Below are 22366 nucleotides of genomic sequence, written 5' to 3'. Positions count from 1 at the left end.
AAGGCGCTGAATGGCTTCCTCCTGTTCCTGTGTTTAATTACTCAAGGGGTTGAATGGCCTCCTTCTGTCTCTTTGGGAAATGACTTGAGCGGATGAATGGTTTTTTCCTCATATGATTGGTCAGTGCCAAGGGCCTGATTGGGTTAAAGTGATTCCTGTTTAACAGCTCGAAGTGCTGCATCGTGTGATGAACCTGTACCTTTAAGAGGTCATTTTGTCCGAGTTTCTGTTACGAGATGGTGAGCTGGTTCGTTAAGACCACTTGGGTAAACAACTGGAGAGACCTTGGGTTTATATTAATGCAGCCTGAATGGGTGTGGCCAGTTCTCAGATTAGGATATCTGTGTTTTAGTTTCGCAGTAGCGTCAGGCGCTCTTGGGGTGTCAAAAGAGTTGGAAGCTTCAGTAAATGTCTCTTGGCTGCTACTCTCTCTGAATTTTCTCTGGATGGTTTTTAAACCTCCTGCACTGGAGCACTGTATGTGAGAATCTGCCTCTGAATGAGCCTTTTTGCCAACTGGTTGTGTTTCTGGGATCTTACTCTATCGGTACAGTTAGTTAGCAAAAGGTAATGCATCTATTATTCGGTTAAGTTTTGCAAGCGTGTTAAGTTATGTTAAATTTCTCTTTCTTTGATTGTATTTTAATGGCAGTGTTTAAATTAAATGTTTTGGATAACATTGAGTAGTTTGACTGGTCACATTGCACCTGGACCAGTTACGTCACATTTGCCTTTAGAATAAGAAAATGTTTGGATCTAGGATATTGTTTAGAAGTGCTCTGCTCTGGTCTATAACAGTGCATTCCTTCTCTTCCTGTGTGATAAGCTGCAGGGACTGAATGGGCTATCTTTCTGTGCAGTAGTATGGCTTTTTTCATATGCTTGTAAAGTGAGCTTGAGACGCTGACTGAGTTCCTAATCCTGTGGCTCACCACTGGTCACAAGCCCTTAGTCTGAAAAGCAACCTCTCGCCACCACCCTGTTCTCTACCTTCAAATTAATTTGTATTCAATTGGTTAGCTTCACTGGAACACATATGACCTAACCATACTAATTTGTCTACAATGCAGAACCTTGTTGAGGGCTTAGCTGAAGTCTATATAGACAATATCTACCACAATGTTGTCATAAATCTTCGTTGTCACCTCTTCAAAAAACTCAAGTTAATGAGATACGGTTTCCCATGCACGAAGCAATGCTGACAATCGCTAATCAGTTCTTTCTTTACCAATTACATGTAAATCCTATCCCTCTGAAATCCCTCCAATAACAAACCCATCACTGGCATCGGCTCACTGGTTTATAGTTCTCTGGCTTTTTGGGCCACGGTTTGTTGTTCAAGTTCCACTCCTCCACTGGTCACAGCAAATTTTAAACGTAATCAGGTTAGTGAGCTTGGAGGTCATAGACGTCACAGACTGGGTAAAGATCAGTGTTCGGAACAAGTCAGGCAGGTTCCTAAAATAACAAGTTTGTGACCGAAACAAAGTTACTCAAACTATGGTGGATTCTTGGATATAGAAAATGGGGATATCAATATTTCCCTTTCTCAAAATATTGGCGCGTACAGGCACACACACAAAACAAAACACGCCTGCACATGTTTGATGACAAACTGAAAAACACACTGTCTGCAGAGTGCAAACTTTAAAGAATGTTGTCCAAATATTAGTTGAGTTCACGACAAAAGGGAAAAGAAAAATAAATTGTTCTAAATATTATTCAGTTGTTGAAGTTATCCTGCTCAAACAAGCTGTTGGCAATGGGATCTAATGGGATTTAGAGTCATCGAGTCATAGAGATGTACAGCATGGAAACAAACTCTTCGGTTCAACCCGTCCATGCCGACCACATATCCCAACCCAATCTAGTCCTACCTGTCAGCACCCGGCCCGTATCCCTCCAAAGCCTTCCTATACATATACCCATCCAAATGCCTCTTAAATATTGCAATTGTACCAGCCTCCACCACTTCCTCTGGCAGCTCATTCTATACACGTACCATCCTCTGTGTGAAACAATTGTCCCTTAGGTCTCTTTTATATCTTTCTCCTCTCACCCTAACCCTATACCCTCTAGTTATAGGCTCCCAGACCCCAGCGAAACGACTTTGCCTATTTCCCCTATCCATGCCCCACATAATTTTGTAAATCTATACAAGGTGACCACTCAGCCTCCGATGCTCCAGGGAAAACAGACCCAGCCGTTTCAGCCTCTCCCTATAGCTCAAATCCTCCAACCCTGACAACATCCTTGTAATTTTTTTCTGAGCCCTTTCAAGTTTCACAACATCTTTCCGATAGGATTTCGTTGAATTCGCTTTGCTGCGGACAGAGGGAGATTCCAATGTATCCTCATCATGAATCCTCCATGAGTGGTACAGATGACTGTGGTTGTTTTTAGCTCTCACACATTGTTGTGATGGGAAACAAGGAAAGAGAGAACGTTCGTTCTCAGGAAGATTGCAGTTCCTTCCTCTTTGAGTTGAATCACACAATAATGTTATCAGACCCCAAACTGGACCATGTGAGGTCTCCCTGTACATTGTCCGAACTGTATTGTTTCATACGCCCTGCTCCATAGAGGTGCATCATTACTGCTGGCAGACACAGAACCATTTCCTTCATAACGGATGTCCTCACTTAATTTGAAGATAAGTTTATATTTGTCCATGTAATTTTAAAATAAAATGTTTAATATCTTCACAATATCTGTCTTAAAACAAATGCATCTCATTCTTACATTACTTCCCCACGTCCATTCTCCCATATAAGATGAAATATCCATTAAGTATTCATCAGTTACACTCTCCTCAAGATCTTAAATGATCAATAAGCACATCTCTCATTCTCAGATCTAATTTCTCACTCATTCATAACATCATGCCTTCAGATGTGGTCTCTGCAATGATACGTGAAGATGCAGTAAAACATCCTTAAAATCATACGTTATACCCCTGGCAAAAGAAAAAAAAATCCATTCACCTTCCAAATTACTTGCTGCACTTTCAGACTGACTTGATGTGAGTCATGTACCAGGACATGCAAATTAGTCTGTACCACCGAGTTATGCATTCTCTCTTTATTTAACGAGTTTACTCTTGTTTTCTTTCCCCAAAACAAAAACTTCGCATCACGCACATTGTACTGCTTATTTGCTGAAGTATTACTCACTCCACTCCCTTGTCTGTATCACATCGCAGACACTCTGTCTCCTCTCGTCATCTTATTGAATGACTATCCTGGTGTATGAGCAAACTGAGCTCAGATGCATTCAACGCCTTCATCCAAATCATTAATCGAGATAGTAATCTGTTGATGACCTCACACTGATTCCTGAGGAATTCCAATACTTACAGCTTTCCAGCCTGAAAAAAAGTAATTACTTCGAATCTATAGCTCCACTTATCTAATCAGGGCTCCCCTGTTCCTGTAAAACAGCCCAGAAAGGTTGCATGGCCTCCTCCTGTGCATTATTGCCGGGTGTCACGGTGTTTGTGAGCTCAGCAATAGTCGATTATGGCCATTCGTTTGTCAGATCAGCAGGTTGAGGTCGTACTGTCAATGATCCTGATCCCTGAGAGTTTAAAAAATTAGCACAAAATATAGATTAACATTCGAGTCAAATGCTACACGGTCAAATATGCTACCTTTCTGATGGAGCGATTAAATCTAGTCTGCTCTCTCAATCAGATGCGCAAATTCCCCCAGACATGTATTGAGGGGGAGGGCAGATTTCCTACTGGAATAATTAACATGTCTCATTTTAACAACGTCTCCAATACAGATATTCTTCATCATTAATTTCATTTTTGGCTGTTTCGGCTGTGTGGAAAAATTGCCACAGTTACTGCACGTTAAAATAAACAGTTGTCTTGGAGGGGTGACCTTATAGAGGTTTATAAAATTCTGAGTGGCATGGATATGTTAAATTGGCAAGGCCTTTTCCCCAGGGTGGGAGAGACCAAATCTAGAATGTGTAGGTTTACAGTGAGAGGGTAAAGATTTAAAAGGGACCCAAGGGGCAACATTTTCACACAGAGGGTGGTGCGTGTATGGAATGAGCCTCCCAAGGAAGTGGTGGAGGTTGACACAATTATAGCAGTTAAAAGGCAACTGGATAAGTATATGGAAAGGAAAGGGGCATGGTGCAGATGCTGGCAAAAGAGACAAGGATGTTTTCAGGATTTTGGATGGCATGGATGAGTTAGATCGAAGGGTCTGCTCCTGTGCTGTATATCTGTATGACTCTGTGACTGAATACTTCACTCTATTCCAATGTAACTCCTTAGAGGGACAGAAATAATCTTCTCCCGACACATTGCAGCAATTCTGAGTGGCAGAATGGGAACTTACTTTTCTTCTGCAACAGCCTCGAGGGGTGAATTGAGAGAATACCAAATGCGTTGGAAGCATCAGTTGTCCATTCGGCCCCTCCAGCCGGCTGCTAAATGTAGAAACATCGTGGCTAGTCTGTTTGTGGATGAACATCCCTTTCCTGTAACATTGATTCTCCTGTTTATGAATGGTCAGTCAAGTTCAGCATTGAATATCTTTAATGACCCAGTCTTCCCTTTTCACTGGGGATGAGAACACCACAATCAACACAACACTAATGAGAAAGGAACACCCTTAACTGAGTCTTAAATGGGGGACCCTGAAATTTAAATTATGTTAATCTCATATCAAGTCACCTCCTCTTTTGAAAAATAAGGGAACATCAAATAGGAGCAGAATTAAACCATTTTGTCCCCAAACCTATCCCACATTCCCATTGACTCTGTTCAGCAAAGTATTTATCAGACTCAGCCTTCACTGCACTCTTGGGTAGACATTTCCGATACTGTCAACCATAGAGCATGCAAAATTGGAGCAGTACTAGGGCATTTGGCCCATCAAGACTGATCTACTGTTCGATCATGGCTGACAGCTTTCTCAACACAATTCTCCTGCCTTCTCACTTTAACCTTGATCCTCTTATTTATCAAAATATGTCGCTCTGTCTTAAAGACAGAACACTGCATCCGAATGTATGTGTGTTTCTGGTGAAGAGAGGATTCGAGGAGAGCTATCTTTTGGACTGGAGCCCGGTGATCAGGGATGTTACAAAGGAATGGTGCTGGATCCACTTTTTGCTGTCGTTTTTATCAATATTGTAGATAAGAATTATAGAAGGCATTGTTAGTAAGTTTATGGATGACACCAAGATTAGTTGTACAGTGGAGAGTGAAGAAGGCTATATAAGTTTACAAAGACATCTCGATCAATTGGATCAAAGAATCATAGAGATGTACAGCATGGAAAGAGATAATCTGGTCCAACTCTTCGTACCAATCAGATGTCCTCAATTCATTTAGTTCCATTCACCAACATTTTGCCGATACGCTTCTGAAGCCTTTCTATTAATATCTCAATCCAGATTACTATTAAATGTTGTAATTGTACCAACCTCCACTACTTCCTTTGGCAGCTCATTCCATACAGTCACCACCCTCTGTTTGAAACATTGTGCCTTAGGTTTTTTTTTCAAACTTGTCCTGTCTCACCCTAAACCTGTACCTTTTAGTTTTGGACTCCCCTACCCTGAGGAACATACTTTGACTGTTCAACATGTCCATGCCCCTCATGCTTTTATAAATGTCTAGAAAGTGCAAATGTGACTCCAATCATCACGAATAGCTGTGCTTTCAGTCATCCTGGGACGAAGTTCTGACATTCAATATAGAACATAGAACATAGAACAATACAGCACAGAACAGGCCCTTCGGCCCACGATGTTGTGCCGAACCTCTAACCTAGATTACGTACCAATCCATGTACCTATCCAAATGCCGCTTAAAGGTCGCCAATGATTCCGACTCTACCACTCCCACGGGCAGCGCATTCCATGCCCCCACCACTCTCTGGGTAAAGAACCCACCCCTGACATCTCCCCCATACCTTCCACCCTTCACCTTAAATTTATGTCCCCTTGTAACACTCTGTTGTATCCGGGGGAAAGGTTTCTGACTGTCTACTCTATCTATTCCTCTGATCATCTTATAAACCTCTATCAAGTCACCCCTCATCCTTCGCCGTTCCAACGAGAAAAGGCCTAGAACTCTCAACCTATCCTCGTACGACTTCCTCTCCATTCCAGGCAACATCCTGGTAAATACTGACACCTCTTCCTTCTCCATCAGGTTACCATTATGAAATCAATTCCATCAATGCATTCAGACATAAAATGAAGCATCTCTGTGGGGTTTGAATCTAGACCATTGAGCTCAGAAGTAGGGACACTCCCGACACTCAGCAATCGCCCCTAAATCTGCAACATGATTCTCCTGTGTTTTTGTTCATCAGCCTGTTCTGCCACACTGTGACACACCTCTGTGACAGGCAGGATATGAATCCATACCTTCTGGTCCAGAGCTAGGGACACTTCCACACAACTTTAGGAATTGGAATCGAATCCACAGCTCGGGCTTAGAGGCAGGGACTCCAGCCACTACATAAAACCGAAACAATGTCCAGATTTTAGGTCAAATTTTAAGGCCAGCTTTCAGCTTGGAATGGATTCATTAAATCTGTTTCAGTTTACTGAAATACACAGTTAAAAGAATTACATTGTTAAACAGATACAAGGTCTTGACTTCAATTATAGGATGATGCGTGCATGTGCTCTCCCATCGAGATAAATTGTGAATATGTTTAATTGATTGACTATGATATCCATCTTAAATGACTATTATCTGTAATCTGTAATATTAGGGAAGGAAATCCTGCAGACACACTCTGCACAATGCAGGATCTCGAATATATATCGTTACTGAACACCAGAGTGGTGCAAGAGCATAATTTTTGGCGCTAATCACGATTTCCCATTTTCAATGTGTGACTGCCCTCATCCTAAAACCATTAAATTAGACGAGGCAGCTGGTTACTTTCCAGCTTCTCCTCCGCACTGACTGTGTCTGCACTCCACCCTCGCCGTCATGCCTATACAATGTAAACAAAACTCAGGGGCTTTGTGAAAATCAAGGCCAAAGTTTGTAGGCCTCCCGAAGAGGGGGAGGGTCTCTAAAGCAGAACGGGGAGGGTGAAGGGGGCTGTAATATCACTCACTGGGCTCAGGAGTGACAGATGAAGTATAAATTGGTTAAATGCAAGTTATTGCATTTTGTTTCAACGAACAAGTGGAGGATATATGGAATTAAAAATATAATATTTGATAGTGTCGTGGAACGAAGAGACTCGGGCGTTCAGGTATATTTTTTCTCAAGTTTGCCTCAAATGTACAGAAGGTGGCCATATAGGCATTTACCACACTTAGCTTCATTGATGAGAGCTTTGGGAATAGAAGTTGGTATGTTGAGGTTGTACAGAACGTTGGCGACATCTCTTAGAGTCATCGAGTCACAGAGATGCACAGCAGGGAAACAGACCATTTGATCCAACTCGTTCATGCCGACGAGATATCCCAACCTAATCTCGTCCCATTTACAAGCACTTGGCCCATATCCCTCTTAACATTTCGTATTCATATACCCTTCTAGTTGCCTTTTAAATGTTGCAATTGTACCAGCCTCCACCACTTCCTCTGGTAGCTCATTCCATATACGTACCCCCTTTGCGTGAAAACGTTGCCCCTTAGTTCGCCTTTATATCTTTTTCCTCTCACCCTAAACCAATGCCCACTAGTTCTTGGCTCTCCCACTCCAAGAAATAGACTTTGTCTCTTTACCCTCTACATGCCCCTCATAATTTCGTAAACCTCTATGAGTTCACCCCTTCAGCCTTCGACGCTCAAGGAAAACACCTCCAGAATGTTCAGCCTCTCCCCACAGCTCAAATTCTCCACCCCTGACAACATCCTTGTAAATCCTTTCTGAACCCTTTCAAGTTTCACAACATCCTTCCGATAGGAAGGAGACCAGAATTGCACGCAATATTCCAAAAGTGGCCTAACCAATGTCCTGTACAGCCGCAACATGACCATCCACCTCCTGTACTCAATATTCTGAAAAATAAAGGAAAACATACCAAACGCCGCCTAAACTATCCTATCTACCTGCGACTATACTTTCAAGGAGCTATGAACCTGCACTCCAAGGTCTCTTTGTTCAGCAACACTCCCTAGGATCTATCCATTAAGTGCATAAGTCCAGTCGCAATTGGCTTTCCCAAAATGTAGCACCTCACATTTATCTAAATTAAACTCCATCTGCCACTCCTCAGCCCATCTGAACAATATCCCGTTGTAATCTGAGGTAACCTTCTTCGCTGTTCACTCCATATCAAATTTTGGTGTCATGTGCAAACGTACTAACAATACCTCCTATGTTCATATCCAAATCATTTATACAAATGACTAAAAATAGCAGACCCACCACCGATCCATGTGGCACTCCACTGGTCACAGGCCTCCAGTCTGAAAAACAACCCTACCCCACCACCCTCTGTCTTTTACCTTCGTGCCAGTTCTGTAACCAAATGGCTAGTTCTCCTTCTATTCTATGCGATCTAATCTTGCTAATCACTCTCCCATGTGGAACATATAACATAGAACATAGAACATAAAACAATATAGCACAAAACAGGCCCTTCGGCCCACGATGTTGTGCCGAACATTTGTCCTAGCTTAAGCACCCATCGATGTACCTATACAATTGCCGCTTAAAGGTGGCCAATGATTCTGACTCTGCCACTCCCACAGGCAGCGCATTCCATGCCCCCACCACTCTCTGGGTAAAGAACCTACCCCTGACATCCCCCCATACCTTCCATCCTTCACCTTAAATTTATGCCCCATTGTAACACTCTGTTGTACCCGGGGGAAAAGTTTCTGACTGTCTACTCTATCTATTCGTCCGATAATCTTATAAACCTCTAACAAGTCACCCCTCATCCTTCGCCTTTCCAATGAGAAAAGGCCGAGCACTCTCAACCTATCCTCGTATGACCTATTCTCCATTCCAGGCAACATCCTGGTACATCTTCTCTGCACCCTCTCCAAAGCTTCCACATCTTTCCTAAGGTGAGGCGACCAGAACTGCACACAGTACTCCAAATGTGGCCTAATCAAATATCTATGAACATTGACCCCAAGATCCCTTGCTCCTCCACCTTTCTAAGAACCCTACCGTTAACCCTGTATTCCACATTCTTATTTGTCCTTCCAAAATGGACAACCTCACACTTGACAGGGTTGAATTCCATCTGCCACTCCTCAGCCCAGCTCTGCATCATATCTAAGTCCCTTTGCAGCCGACAACAGCCCTCCTCACTATCCACAACTCCCCCAATCTTCGTATCATCTGCACATTTATTGACCCACCCTTCGACTCCCTCTTCCAAGTCATTAATAAAAATTACAAACACTTGTAACTGGGCTCCAGGCTGAATATTTACCATCTACCACCACTCTCTGACTTCGACCGGTTAGCCATTTTTCTATCCAATTGGCCAAATTTCCCTCTATCCCATGCCTCCTGACTTTCCGCATAAGCTTACCATGGGGAACCTTATCAAATGCCTTAGTAAAATCCATGTACACTACATCCACTGCTCTACCCTCATCCACATGCTTGGTCACCTCCTCAAAGAATTCAATAAGACTTGTAAGGCAAGACCTACCCTTCACAAATCCATACTGCCTGTCCCTAATCAAGCAGTATCTTTTCAGATACTCATAAATCCTATCCCTCAGTACCCTTTCCATTACTTTACCTACCACCGAAGTAAGACTAACTGGCCTGTAATTCCCGGGGTTATCCCCATTCCCTTTTTTGAACAGGGGCACAACATTCGCCACTCTCCAGTCCTCTGGTTGACAGTGAAGACGAAAAGATCATTGCCAACGGTTCTGCACTTACCTCTCTTGCTTCCCACATAATCCTAGGATATATCCCGTCAGGCCCGGGGGACTTGTCTATCCTCAAGTTGTTCAAAATGTCCAACACATCTTCCTTCCTAACAAGTATCTCTACAAGCTTACAGTCCGTTTCACAATCTCGTCTTCAACAATACGGTCCCTCTCGTTTGTAAATACTGAAGAAAAGTATTCATTCAAGACCTCTCCTATCTCTTCCGACTCAATACAAAGTCTCCCACTACTGTCCTTGATTGGACCTACCCTCGTTCTCGTCATTCTCATGTTTCTCACATACGCATAAAAGGCCTTTAGGTTATCTTTGATCCTATCCGCCAAAGATTTTTCATGCCCTCTCTTAGATCTCCTAACCTTTTCTTCAGCTCCCTTCTGGCTATCCTGTATTCCTCCAATGCTCTGTCTGAACCTTGTATCCTCAACCTGATGTAAGCCGCCTTCCTCCTCTTTACAAGACATTCAACCTCTCTCGTCAACCAAGGTTCCCTCACACGACCATCTCTTTCGTGCCTGACAGGTACATACATATCAAGGACACGTCGTATGTGTTCCTTGAAAAAGTTCCACATTTCCACGAAATCCTTCCCTGACAGCCTATGCTCCCAACGTGTGTTCCTCAGATCCTGTCTTACAGCATCATATTTACCCTTCCCCCAATTGTAAAACCTACCCTGTTGCACGCACCTATCTCTCTCCATAACCAAGGTGAAAGTCACAGAATTGTGGTCACCATCACCAAAATGTCTACCCACTAACAAGCCCATCACTTGTCCCGGTTCGTTACCAAGTACAAAATCCAATATAGCCTCCCCTCTGGTCGGACAATCTACATACTGAGTAAGAAAAACTTCCTGGACACACTGCACAAATACCGCCCCATCCAATCTACTTGATCTAAAGAGCTTCCAATCAATATTTGGGAAGTTGAAATCGCCCATGACTACAACCCTATGGCTTCTGCACCTTTCCAAAATCTGTTTCCCAATCTGTTTCTCCACAACTCTGCTGCTATTGGGGGGCCTATAGTAAACACACAACAAGGTGACTGCATCTTTCCTATTTCTGACTTCAGCCCATACTACCTCCAAATGCAGATCCCCCTCGAACTGCCTTTCTGCAGCCGTTATACGATTTCTAATTAGCAATGCCACACCCCTCCTTTTTTACCACCCTCCCTAATCTTACTAAAACATCTGTAACCAGGAACCTCCAACAACCATTCCTGTCCCTCTTCTATCCACGTTTCCGTGATGGCCACAATACCGTAGTCCCAGGTACCGATCCACGCCTGAAGTTCACCCACCTTATTTCTGATGCTCCTTGCGTTAAAGTATACACACTTGAACCCATCTCTGTGTCCGCAAGTATTCCCTGTCAGTGCTACCATCTCCACAGCCTCCCTACATTCTTGGACATCCTGACCAACAGCTAACCTACTTGCTGGACTACAAGTCCAGATCCCATCCCCCTGCCAAATTAGTTTAAATCCCTCCGAAGAGTGCTAGCAAACCTACCTCCCAGGATATTGGTGGTTCAGGTACAACCCGTCCTGCATGTACAGGTCCCATCTTCCCCAGAATGCAGTCCAATTGTCCAAATATCTGAAGCCCTCCCTCCTACACCATCCTTGCAGCCACGTGTTCAACTGCACTCTCTCCCTATTCCTTGACTCACTGTCACGTGGCACCGGCAACAACCCAGAGATGACGACTCTGTCCGTCCTAGCTTTTAACTTCCAGCCTAACTCCTTGAGCTCCTGAATTACCTACCCACTCCTCTTCCTACCTATGTCGTTGGTGCCAACGTGCACCACGACTTCTGGCTGCACACCCTCCCCCTTAAGGATTATGAAGACACGGTCCGAGATGTCTCGGACCCTGGCACCCGGGAGGCAACAAACCATCCGAGAGTTTCGCCCATGCACGCAGAATCGCCTGTCCGTCCCTCTAACTATAGAGTCTCCTATAACTAGCGCTCTCCTCCTCTCCCCCTTTCCCTTCTGAGCCTCAGAGCCGGACCTCGTGCCAGAGACCCGGTCACTGCAGCTTACCCTTGCTAGGCTTTCCCCCTTGCTAGGCTATCCAAAGCGGTATACTTATTGTTGAGGGGAACGACCACAGGTGATCCCTGCACTGTCTGCTTCCTCCCCTTCCCACCTCTAACTGTTACCCAGCTACCTCTGTTCTCTGGTGTAACTATGTCCCTGTAGCTTCTATCTATCACCCTCACAGCCTCTCGAATAATCCTCAGTTCATCCAACTCCAGTTCCAGTTCCCTAACGCGTTCTGTGAGGAGCAGGAGCTGACTGCATTTCCTGCAAGTGAAGTCGGCAGGAGCATCGGTGGTCACCCCTACATCAAACATCCTGCAGGAGGAACATTCCACTGTCTGCGCTGCCGTTACTCTACACTTAGTCTCCAAAACAAGAACACTGAGTAGCTTACCTGTGGACTTTAAAGTTAGGTTAGAGGAGGAGGATGGGAAGGAGGCCGTACTTTGTCGGGCCTGGGGTCCAGAACACACCCACTCAAATATCAATCACTTACCTTCCCGACCCAGCTCTGCGCTCCAACTTCACTTACGCCCAGCTCGCGCCACTCACTGCTGTGAAAAGACGGTTGGCGTCGAGGTTAGTTCTTAAATATCAATCACTTACCTTCCCGACCAGTTCTGCGCTCCAACTTCACTTCCGCCCAGCTCGCCTTGTCGAACGCCTTAGTGAAGTCCATACAGATCATGTCCATTGCTCTGCCCTCATCAATTCTCTTTTTTACTTCTTCAAAAAACTCAAATAAGTTCTAGAAATATGATTTCCCAGGCACAAAGCCATGTTGACTATCCCTAATCAGTCCTTGCCTTTCCAAATACATGCATATCCTGTCGCTCAGGATTGCCTCCAACAATTTGCCCACCACTGACTTCAGACTCACCAGTCTCTTGTCCCCCTCGCTTGTCCTTATCATCTTTCTTAAATAATGATACTCTTCTGGAATACTGTGTCCAGTTCTGCTTACCCTATTATAGGAAGCATATTGTTGAGGTGTAGAGGGTTCAGAAGAGTTTTACCAGGATATTGCCAGGAACAGAGGAGTTGAGTTTTAAAAGTAGACTTGTTAGTCTGGTACGTGTTTCACTAGACAGAAGAAGCTTCAGGGGTCATAGAGGTTTATAAAATCATGAGAGATGTAGATAAATTGATTGGCTGTTCTCTTTTAAATAGGATGGGGATATTCTATAATGAGAGGAGAAATGTCTTAAAAAGACAAGAAAAGCACCTTTTTTACACTGAGGGTAGTTTGTGTGTGGAATGAACTTCCTGTGGAAGTGATGGGAGCGGACATTGTTACAAAGTTTAAAAGACATTTTGACCAGTACATCAATTTGGATAGTGCTGTGAGCTGCTGCCTCCTCCCACCCCTGAATGAATCCCTTTTGGTTTTCCCCCTCTGCCAATGCTAATGCAGTGGCGTGGGGAGGCCAGCAGAGGGTGATATTGAATCAGTTTAAACAACACAGACTGTTGGTACTACCCAACACAGAGTCACAATTTCACACAAATACCCTGATGATATGCAGATAAAGGGAGCCTACCAGGATTCCTCTTGGTCTGCGCTACGTCAAAACCTCATTCACTCTGTCTGGTGTGCGCAAGACGTTCTGTTACTCCGTTGAGAGAATATCATTATTTGACTCATTCTGTGTGATGGTGTAAGTATTAACTTGCTCACACGAGTGAGTGTGGCAGGATTTCAGTTGTTCCGTGGGCCTGTGTCTCTGCGACAATCTCAACGTGTGTACAAAGTTAACAATCGCACAATACAAGGTTTTTAACTAAGTATACCCCATTCCAACACCGCCAGCTTCAACTCAATGTTTATAGATGGCACCAAAACGTGAAACATTACAAAGTTTCTGGAGGACAGTGTGGAACTCTAACAGGCCATGACCTGTTGGTGTAGTGTTCAGGTTTATGGGAGATGGGAATCAATGCAGAATAGTGTGAGATGATGTACTTTGGAAGGAAGGACATTGGAAGGCATTATAAAATAGGCCGTACCGTTATAAAGCGGGTGCAGGAGCAGAAGGCCCTGGCTGTGTATGAGCACAGATTATTGAAAATGTCAGGGCAAGTGGGGAGAGCAGTAAATATTTCAGATTAGTTTCAGGATCTCGGCTGTTTACAGGAGAAGGTGTAGGAGGGAGCCTCCGTGCTCCCTTCCTAGGATGTGGGGGAGGTGATGTGCTCTGAGCCCACCCTCCTGCCCAACGAGACCATGGGGATGCCATTTGTACCAGCTCGAAAAAAAGGGAGATGGCATCAGGGCCATGGCTTCTAAGTTGTGCTGGGGGTGGGGGGGGGGGGGGGGGGGGGGAACGGAGCTGTCAGTGGGTTTAAAGTGAGAATTGCCCTTCAGTGAACATTGCTCCTTACTCGGTTGGTGGGAGGTAGATAGTTCAGAATCTCCACACGAGGTGTCCTGGTCCTCTCTGGCACGTACCAGCGTCCTCCCCACATGGCAGGGGGCGGGTGTGAGGGAACGGATATCGGGCACTCCACCACCCGGCTCAGCCCTTTCTGTCCTATTCCAGGCTGTTTCTCCCGGAATGGGAGAAGGGGAGAGAAGGAGTGAGGGTGGGAGTGGGTAGCCCTGCTGCTGGTGCTGGTGTAAGTGGGGGTGGTGGGAGATATGGTGAGGGGTGCGGAGGAAGTCAGTCCACAGTGTTGTATCCATGCAGTGTTATTAGTGTGAGGCGCGGGCAGAATAGTGGAGAGACAGAGAGAGAGGGAGGGAAGGCGCTGCAGTGAGAGTGGTGAAGCATGAGCCTTGCTCGTGTGTAGGTGCAACAATAGATATACAGTGAGTGTGAGGGAGCAGAGAGAATACAGTGACCTTCTCCTGACAGAGCGGGGAAGGTTATTGATGCTTGTCCTGTGTTCCTGGATATTTCTTCAGACCGCAGACGCTGGGTGGCGAGCTCCGACCATGTTCGGTGGGTCTGGTGGTGTGACCCCTCCCCGGGGAAGGGAATTGCCCTCCTCTATACGAGCCTATCCACCAGGACCTCCGTGCCCCTGTCGACAAAGCGTGGTAGAATTGCCCTTTCTCAGCTATGCTCACGGTAAATTGTGCAGGACAGCTCCACACTGAGAAAGCTCAACCGCATGCCCATTGGCCGTTTAAAGATGGACCCAATGCCAGGGATCACGGAATATCCAGGGGCACACGGGCGATCGTGAGTACCTCCAGGTATGATGGGTTGGAGAATCTGGATGGTGTTGAATGAGAGGGACACCATGGGGTGGGGTGGAAAGTTAATGAGTTGAGTTCAAAAAGATAGCACTAGCTCAGCTTCGTGCAGACAATCCTTTGGCAACACTCAATGAATGTGACAGGATGCTATTGAACTCTCTTAATTTCAGCACTCTGAAACAATGCAGACCACAGCAGTGCATTGATATATAAACGTAGGCCAGATATCTGTCCAGCACAGACAGCTATGCAGAAAATAGCAGTACATTGATCTATAAACCCAGACTAGATATCTGTGCAGTGCCGGGAGCTATGCAGACCACAGCAAAGCATTGATCTATAACCCCTGACTAGATATCTGTCCATCACTGTGAGCTGTGCGGACCACAGCAGTGCATTGATCTATAAACCTGGACACTGTCTCTCAATCTCCCCCTCTCTGTCTATACCCCAAACCCCTCCCATGTGGTGATACTTAAACTGATTCCCCCGCTATCATTCTCTGGCATTGTGTGTCATACTCACAGTACCCCCTTGTCATGGCACCTTGGAGAAATGGAGCTGTAAATGGATGGGAGCTGAATAGCCTGTCACTTCCAGCATGGGCTGCAAGTTTCCCCGCGCTGGGCAGTGATCTAACACAATGTTACTGAGCAATGAACTGGGCTGGTGTACACACTCCTACATTGTGGGAGGGTAAATGCTCCTGGTTTACAGATCAATGCACTGGGGTGGTGTACACTGTCCTACATGCTGGGAAGGTAACTGCTCCTAGTTTAAAGATCAATGCAATGGGCGTTGTACAGAGCTGGACACGCTGGCAGGGTAACTGCTCCTGGTTTACAGATCAATGCACTGGAGCGTTGTCCACAGTCCTACATGCTGGGAGGCTAACTGCTCCTGGTTTACAGATTGGTTCACGGGTGATCACTTCATAGGTCGCTGGTGCTAGCCAGACTATCTGGTTGAGGTTTAGAGATAATGCAATGATGTGGTCAAAAATCTCCTAAAGCTAGATGGATATTTGTATCAGGTTCACACATTAGTGCTCTAATGTGGTCAACGTAGCTCCCAGTGCTGGACAGATATCTATTCCGTGTTTCATAAATCAATGCACTGCTGTGTTCTGCATAGATCCTGGTGATGGACAGATATCTAACCCGGGTTTAGAGATCAATGCACTGCTGTGTTCTGCATAGCTCCCGGAGCTGGACAGATATCTCGTCGAGGTTTATATAACAATGCAATGCTGTGTTGTGCATAGCTCCCAGCGTTGCACAGCTGTCTAGTCCGGGTTTATACATCAATGCACTACTGGAGTCTGCATAGCTCCCCGTGCTGGACAGATAGCTAGTCTGGGTTTATAGGTCAATGCACTGCTGTGGACTGCGTAGCTCGCCGTGCTGGACCGATATCTAGTCCAGGTTTATAGATCAATTCACTGCTGTGTTCTGTATATCTCCCGGTGCCGGACAGATATCTAGACCGGTTTTATAGATCAATGCACTGCTGTGGTCTACGCAGCTCCCAGTGATGGACAGATATCTAGTCCAGGTTTATCGATCAATGCACTGCTGTGGTCCGCACAGCTCCCAGTGATGGACATATATCTAGTCAGGGGTTATAGATCAATGCTTTGCTGTGGTCTGCATAGCTCCCGGCACTGCACAGATATCTAGTCTGGGTTTATGGATCAATGTACTGCTATTTTCTGCATAGCTGTCTGTGCTGGACAGATATCTAGCCTACGTTTATATATCAATGCACTGCTGTGGTCTGCATTGTTTCCGATGCTGGACAGATATCTAGTCCTGGTTTATGGATCAATGCACTGCTGTGTTCTGCATAGTTCTACGTGCTGGACAGATATCTAGTTCCGGTTTATAAATCAATGAATTGCTGTTTTCTGCATAGCTCCCCGTGCTGGGCAAATATCTAGACCGGGTTCATAGATCAATGCACTGCTGGTTTCTGCATAGTTAAACGTGCTGGCCAGATATCTAGTCTGCGTTTATCGATCAATGCAAAGCTCTGGTCGGCAGAGCTCCCCGTGCTAGACAATTTTCTATTCTGGGTTTATAGATCAATGAACTTTTCTATTCAGCATAGCTCCCCGTGCTGGACAGGTATGTAATACGGGTTTATAGATCAATGCACTGCTGTAGTCTTCACAGCTCCCCGTGCTGGACAGATATCTAGTCTGGGTTTATAGATCAATGCTCTGCTGTGGTCTGCACAGCTCCCGGTGCTGGACAGATGTCTAGTCCGGGTTTATGTATCAATGATCTGCTGTGATCTGCATTGCTCCTGGTGCTGTACAGATATCTAGTCCGGCTTTATAGATCACTGCACTGCTCTACTCTGCATAGCTCCCGCTGCTGGACAGATATATAATCCGGGTTTGTAGATCAATGCAGTGTAGTTGTCTGTATAGCTCCCCGTGCTGGACAGATATCTAATCCGGATTTATCGATCAATGCACTGCTGTGATGCGCACAGCTCCCCGTGCTGTACAGATATCTAATCCGGGTTTATAGATCAAAGGACTGCTGCGGTCTGCATAGCCCCCGCTGCTGGATAGATATCTAGTCCGGGTTTATAGATTTCAGCACTGCTGTGATCTGCACAGCTCCGGGTAGCGGACTGATATCTGGCCAGGGTTTATAAATCAATGCACAGCTGTGGTATACATAACTCCCCGCGCTGAACAGGTATTCAGTCCGGGTTTACAGATCAATGCACTGCTGTGGTTTGCATAACTCCCGGTGCTGGACAGATATCTAATCCGGCTTTATAGATCAATGCACTGTTGTGGTCTGCACAGCTCCCCGTGCTGGACAGACATCTTGTCCGGGTTTATAGATCAATGCACTGCTGTATACTTCACAGCTCCCCGTTCTGGACAGACACCTAGTCCGGGTTAATAGATCACTGCACTGCTGTAGTCTGCATAGCTCCCCGTGCTGGACAGATATCTAATCCGGGTTTATAGATCAATGCACTGCTGTGATCTGCACAGCGCCCGGTGCGAGACAGATGTCTGACCCGGGTTTATACATCAATGCCCTGCTGTGTTCTGTGTACCTCCAGACACTGGACAGATATCTAGTCCAGGTTTATATATGAATGCACTGCTGTGGGCTGCATAGCTCCCAATGCTGGACACATATCTAATCCGGGTTTATACATCAGTGCCCTGCTGCGATCTGCATAGCACCCCGTGTTGGACAGATATGAAGTCCGGGTTTATAGATCAATGCACTGCTGTGGTCTGCACAACTCAACGTGCTGGACAAATATCTAGTCCTGGCTTATATATCACAGCACTACTGTGGTCTGCATACCTCCCAGTGCTGGGCAGATATCTAGTCCGGGTTTATAGATCAGTGCACTACTGTGGCCTGCATAGCTCCCGGAGCTGGACAGATATCTAGTCCGGGTTTATAGATCAGGACACTGCTGTCGTCTGCATAGCTCCCGGTGCTGCACAGATATCTAGTCCAGGTTTATAGATCAATGCATTGCAGTGGTCTACACAGCTCCCCGTGCTGGACAGATATCTAGACCGGATTTATAGATCAATGCACTGCCTTGGTCTGCATTGCTCCCAGTGCTGGACTGATTTATAGTTCCGGTTTATAGATCAATGCACTGCTGTGGTCTGCACAGCTCCCCGTGCTGGACAGATATCTAATCCTCGTTTATACATCAATGAACTGCTGTGTTCTTCATCGCTCCCCATGCTGGACAGATATTTAATCTGGGTTTACAAATCAATGCTCTGCTGTGTTCTGCATAGTTCCTGCTGCTGGACAGATATCTAGTCCGGGTTAATTGATCAATGCACTGCTGTGTTCTGCATTCTTCCACGTGCTGGACAGATATCTAATCCGTGTTTTTGATCAATGCGCTGCTGCGTTCTGCAGAGCTGCCGATTTTCTTTACAGATATCTAGTCTGGTTTAACAGATCAATGCACTGCTGTATTATGCATAGATCCCCCTTCTGGACAGACATCTAGTCCGGGATTGTAAATCACTGGTCTGCTGTGGTCTGCACAACTCCCCGTGCTGGACAGATATCTAAACCGGGTTTATAGATCAATGCACTGCTGCGGTCTGCACAACTCCCAGTGCCAGACCGATATTTAGTCTGGGTTTATTGTTCAATGCACGGCTGTGTTCTGCACAGCTCCCGGTGCTGGACAGATATCTAGTCCGCCTTTACAGATCAACGCACTGCTATGGTCTGCATAGCTCTCTGTGCTGTACAGGTATCTAGTCCAGGTTTATACATCAATGCATTGCTGTGATCTGCACAGCTCTCAGTGCTGGACAGATATCTAGTCCGGAATTTTTCATCAATGTACTGCTGTGTTCTGCGTAGCTCCGTGTGCTGGATAGATATAGAATCCGGGTTTACAGATCTATGCACTGCTGTGGTGTGCAGAGTTCCAGCTGCTGGACAGATATATAATCCGGGTTTATAGATCAATGAACTGCTGTGGTCTGCATTGCTCCCGGTGCTGGACAGTTATCGAGTCCGTGTTAAAGGATCAATGCTATGCTGTGTTCTGCATAGACCCCCGTGCTGGACAGATCTCTAGGACGGGTTTATAGATCACTGCTCTGGTGTCTTCGGCAGAGCTCCCGGTGCTGGACAAATATCTCGTCTGGGTTTATCGATCAATGCATTGCTGTGGTCGGCACAGCTTCCCGTGCTGTACAGATATCTAGTCCGCGTTTACAGATCAACGCACTGCTATGGTCGTCATAGCTCACTGTGCTGTACAGGTATCTAGTCCACGTTATACATCAATGCATTGCTGTGATCTGCAGAGCTCCCAGTGCTGGACTGAAAGCAAGTCCGGGTTTTTTCAACAATGAACTGCTGTGTTCTGCATAGCTCCCAGTGCTGGACAGATATCTAATCCGGGTTTATCGATCAATGCACTGCTGTGGTCTGCACAGCTTCCCGTGCTGAACAGATATCTAATCCAGGACTTTTAGATCAATGCACTGCTGTCGTCTGAACAGCTCCCGGTGCTGGACAGATATCTCGTCTGTATTAAAAGGCCAATGCACTGCTGTGATCTGCAAAGCTCCCGGTGCTGGACAGATACCTAATTTGAGTTTATTCATCAATGCACTGCTGTGGTCTGTACAGTTTCCGTTGCTGGATTGATATCTCGTCGGGCTTTATAAATCCGTGCACTGCTGTGGTCTGCATAGCTCCCGGTGCTGGACAGATATCTCGTCCGGGTTTATCGATCAATGCCCTGCTGTGTCTGTGTACCTCCAGCTGCTCGCCAGATATCTAGTCCAGGTTTATATATGAATGCACTGCTGCGGTCTGCATAGCTCCCGCTGCTGGATAGATATCTAGTCCGGGTTTATTGATTTCAACACTGCTGTGATCTGCACAGCTCCGGGTGGCGGACAGATATCTGGCCAGGGTTTATAAATCAATGCACATCTGTGGTATACATGGCTCCCCGCGCTGAACAGGCATTCAGTCCGGGTTTACAGATCAATGCACTGCTGTGGTTTGCATAACTCCCGGTGCTGGACAGATATCTAATCCGGTTTTGTAGATCAATGCACTGCTGTGGTCTGCACAGCTCCTCGTGCTGGACAGACATCCAATCCGGGTTTATAGATCAATGCACTGCTGTGGTCTGCATAGCTCACGATGCTGGACAGATATCTCGTCCGGATTAATAGATCAATGCACTGCTGTGGTCTGCGTACCTCCCGGTGCAGAACAGATATCTAGTTCGGATTTTTAGATAAATGAACTGTTGTGCTGGACAGATATCTAGTCCGTGTTTATAGATCAATGCACAGTTGTGACCTGCACAACTCCCCGTGCTGGACAGATATCTTGTCCGGGTTTATCGATCAATGAACTGCTGTATATTCCACAGCTCCCCGTTCTGGACAGATACCTAGTCCGGGTTTGTAGATCACTGCACTGCTGTGGTCTGCAAAATTCTCCGTGCTGGACAGATAGATAATCCGAGTTTTAGATCAATGCACTGCTGTGATTTGCACAGCGCCCGTTGCGAGACAGATATCTCATCCGGGTTTATACACCAATGCCCTGCTGTGTTCTGTGTACCTCCAGACACTGGACAGATATCTAGTCCAGGATTATATATGAATGCACTGCTGTGGGCTGCATAGCTCCCGATGCTGGACAGATATCTAATCCGGGGTTATACATCAGTGCCCTGCTGTGATCTGCATAGCACCCCGTGTTGGACAGATATGAAGTCCGGGTTTATAGGTCAATGCACTGCTGTGGTCTGCACAGCTCACCATGCTGGACAATTATCTAGTCCTGGTTTATATATCACAACACTACTGTGGTCTGCATACCTCCCAGTGCTGGGCAGATATCTCGTCCGGGTTTATAGATCAGTGCACTGCTGTAGCCAACATAGCTCCTGGAGCTGGACAGATATCTAGTCCGGGTTTATAGATCAATGCACTGCTGTGTTCTGCATAGCTCCACTTGTTGGACAGATATCTAATCCGAGTTTATAGATCAGTACACTGTTGTCGTCTGCATAGTTCTCCGTGCTGCACAGATATCGAGTCCAGGTTTACATAAAAATGCACTGCAGTGGTCTACACAGCTCCCCGTGCTAAACAGATATCTCGTCCGGCTTTATAGATCAATGCACTGCTCTGTTCTGCATAGCTCCCCGTGCTGCACAGATATCCAGTCCAGGTTTATAGATCAATGCACTCCTGTGTTCTGCATAGCTCCCCGTGCTGAACAGATATCGAGTCTGCGTTTATAAATCAATGCTCTGATGTGTTCTGCACAGTTCCCGGTGCTGGACAGATAGCTAGTCCGGGTTCCTCGATCAATTAACTACTGCGGTCTGCACAGCTCTGCGTGCTTGACAGATATCTAGTCTGATCTATAAACCTATGCACTGCTGTGATCTGCACAGCTCCCGCTGCGGGCCAGATATCTAGTCTGCATTAAGAGATCAATGCAATGCTGTGATCTGCACAGCTCACGGTGCTGGACGGATATCTCGTCTGGGTTAGTAGATCAATGCGCTGCTTTGGTCTGCATAGATCCTGCTGATGGAGAGATATCGAAACTGGGTTTATAGATCAATGAACTGCTGTCGTCCGCACAGTTCCCGGTGCTGAGCAGATATCTCATCCAGGTCTATAGATTAATGCACTGCCTTGGTCTGCATTGCTCCCAGTGCTGGACTGATTT

Source organism: Chiloscyllium plagiosum, unplaced genomic scaffold, assembly GCF_037043375.1.
Source record: "Chiloscyllium plagiosum isolate Xiang-an unplaced genomic scaffold, Cpla_swu_hap1 HiC_scaffold_29, whole genome shotgun sequence".
NCBI classification, from domain to species: domain Eukaryota; kingdom Metazoa; phylum Chordata; class Chondrichthyes; order Orectolobiformes; family Hemiscylliidae; genus Chiloscyllium; species Chiloscyllium plagiosum.
This window is presented reverse-complemented; position numbering follows the sequence as displayed.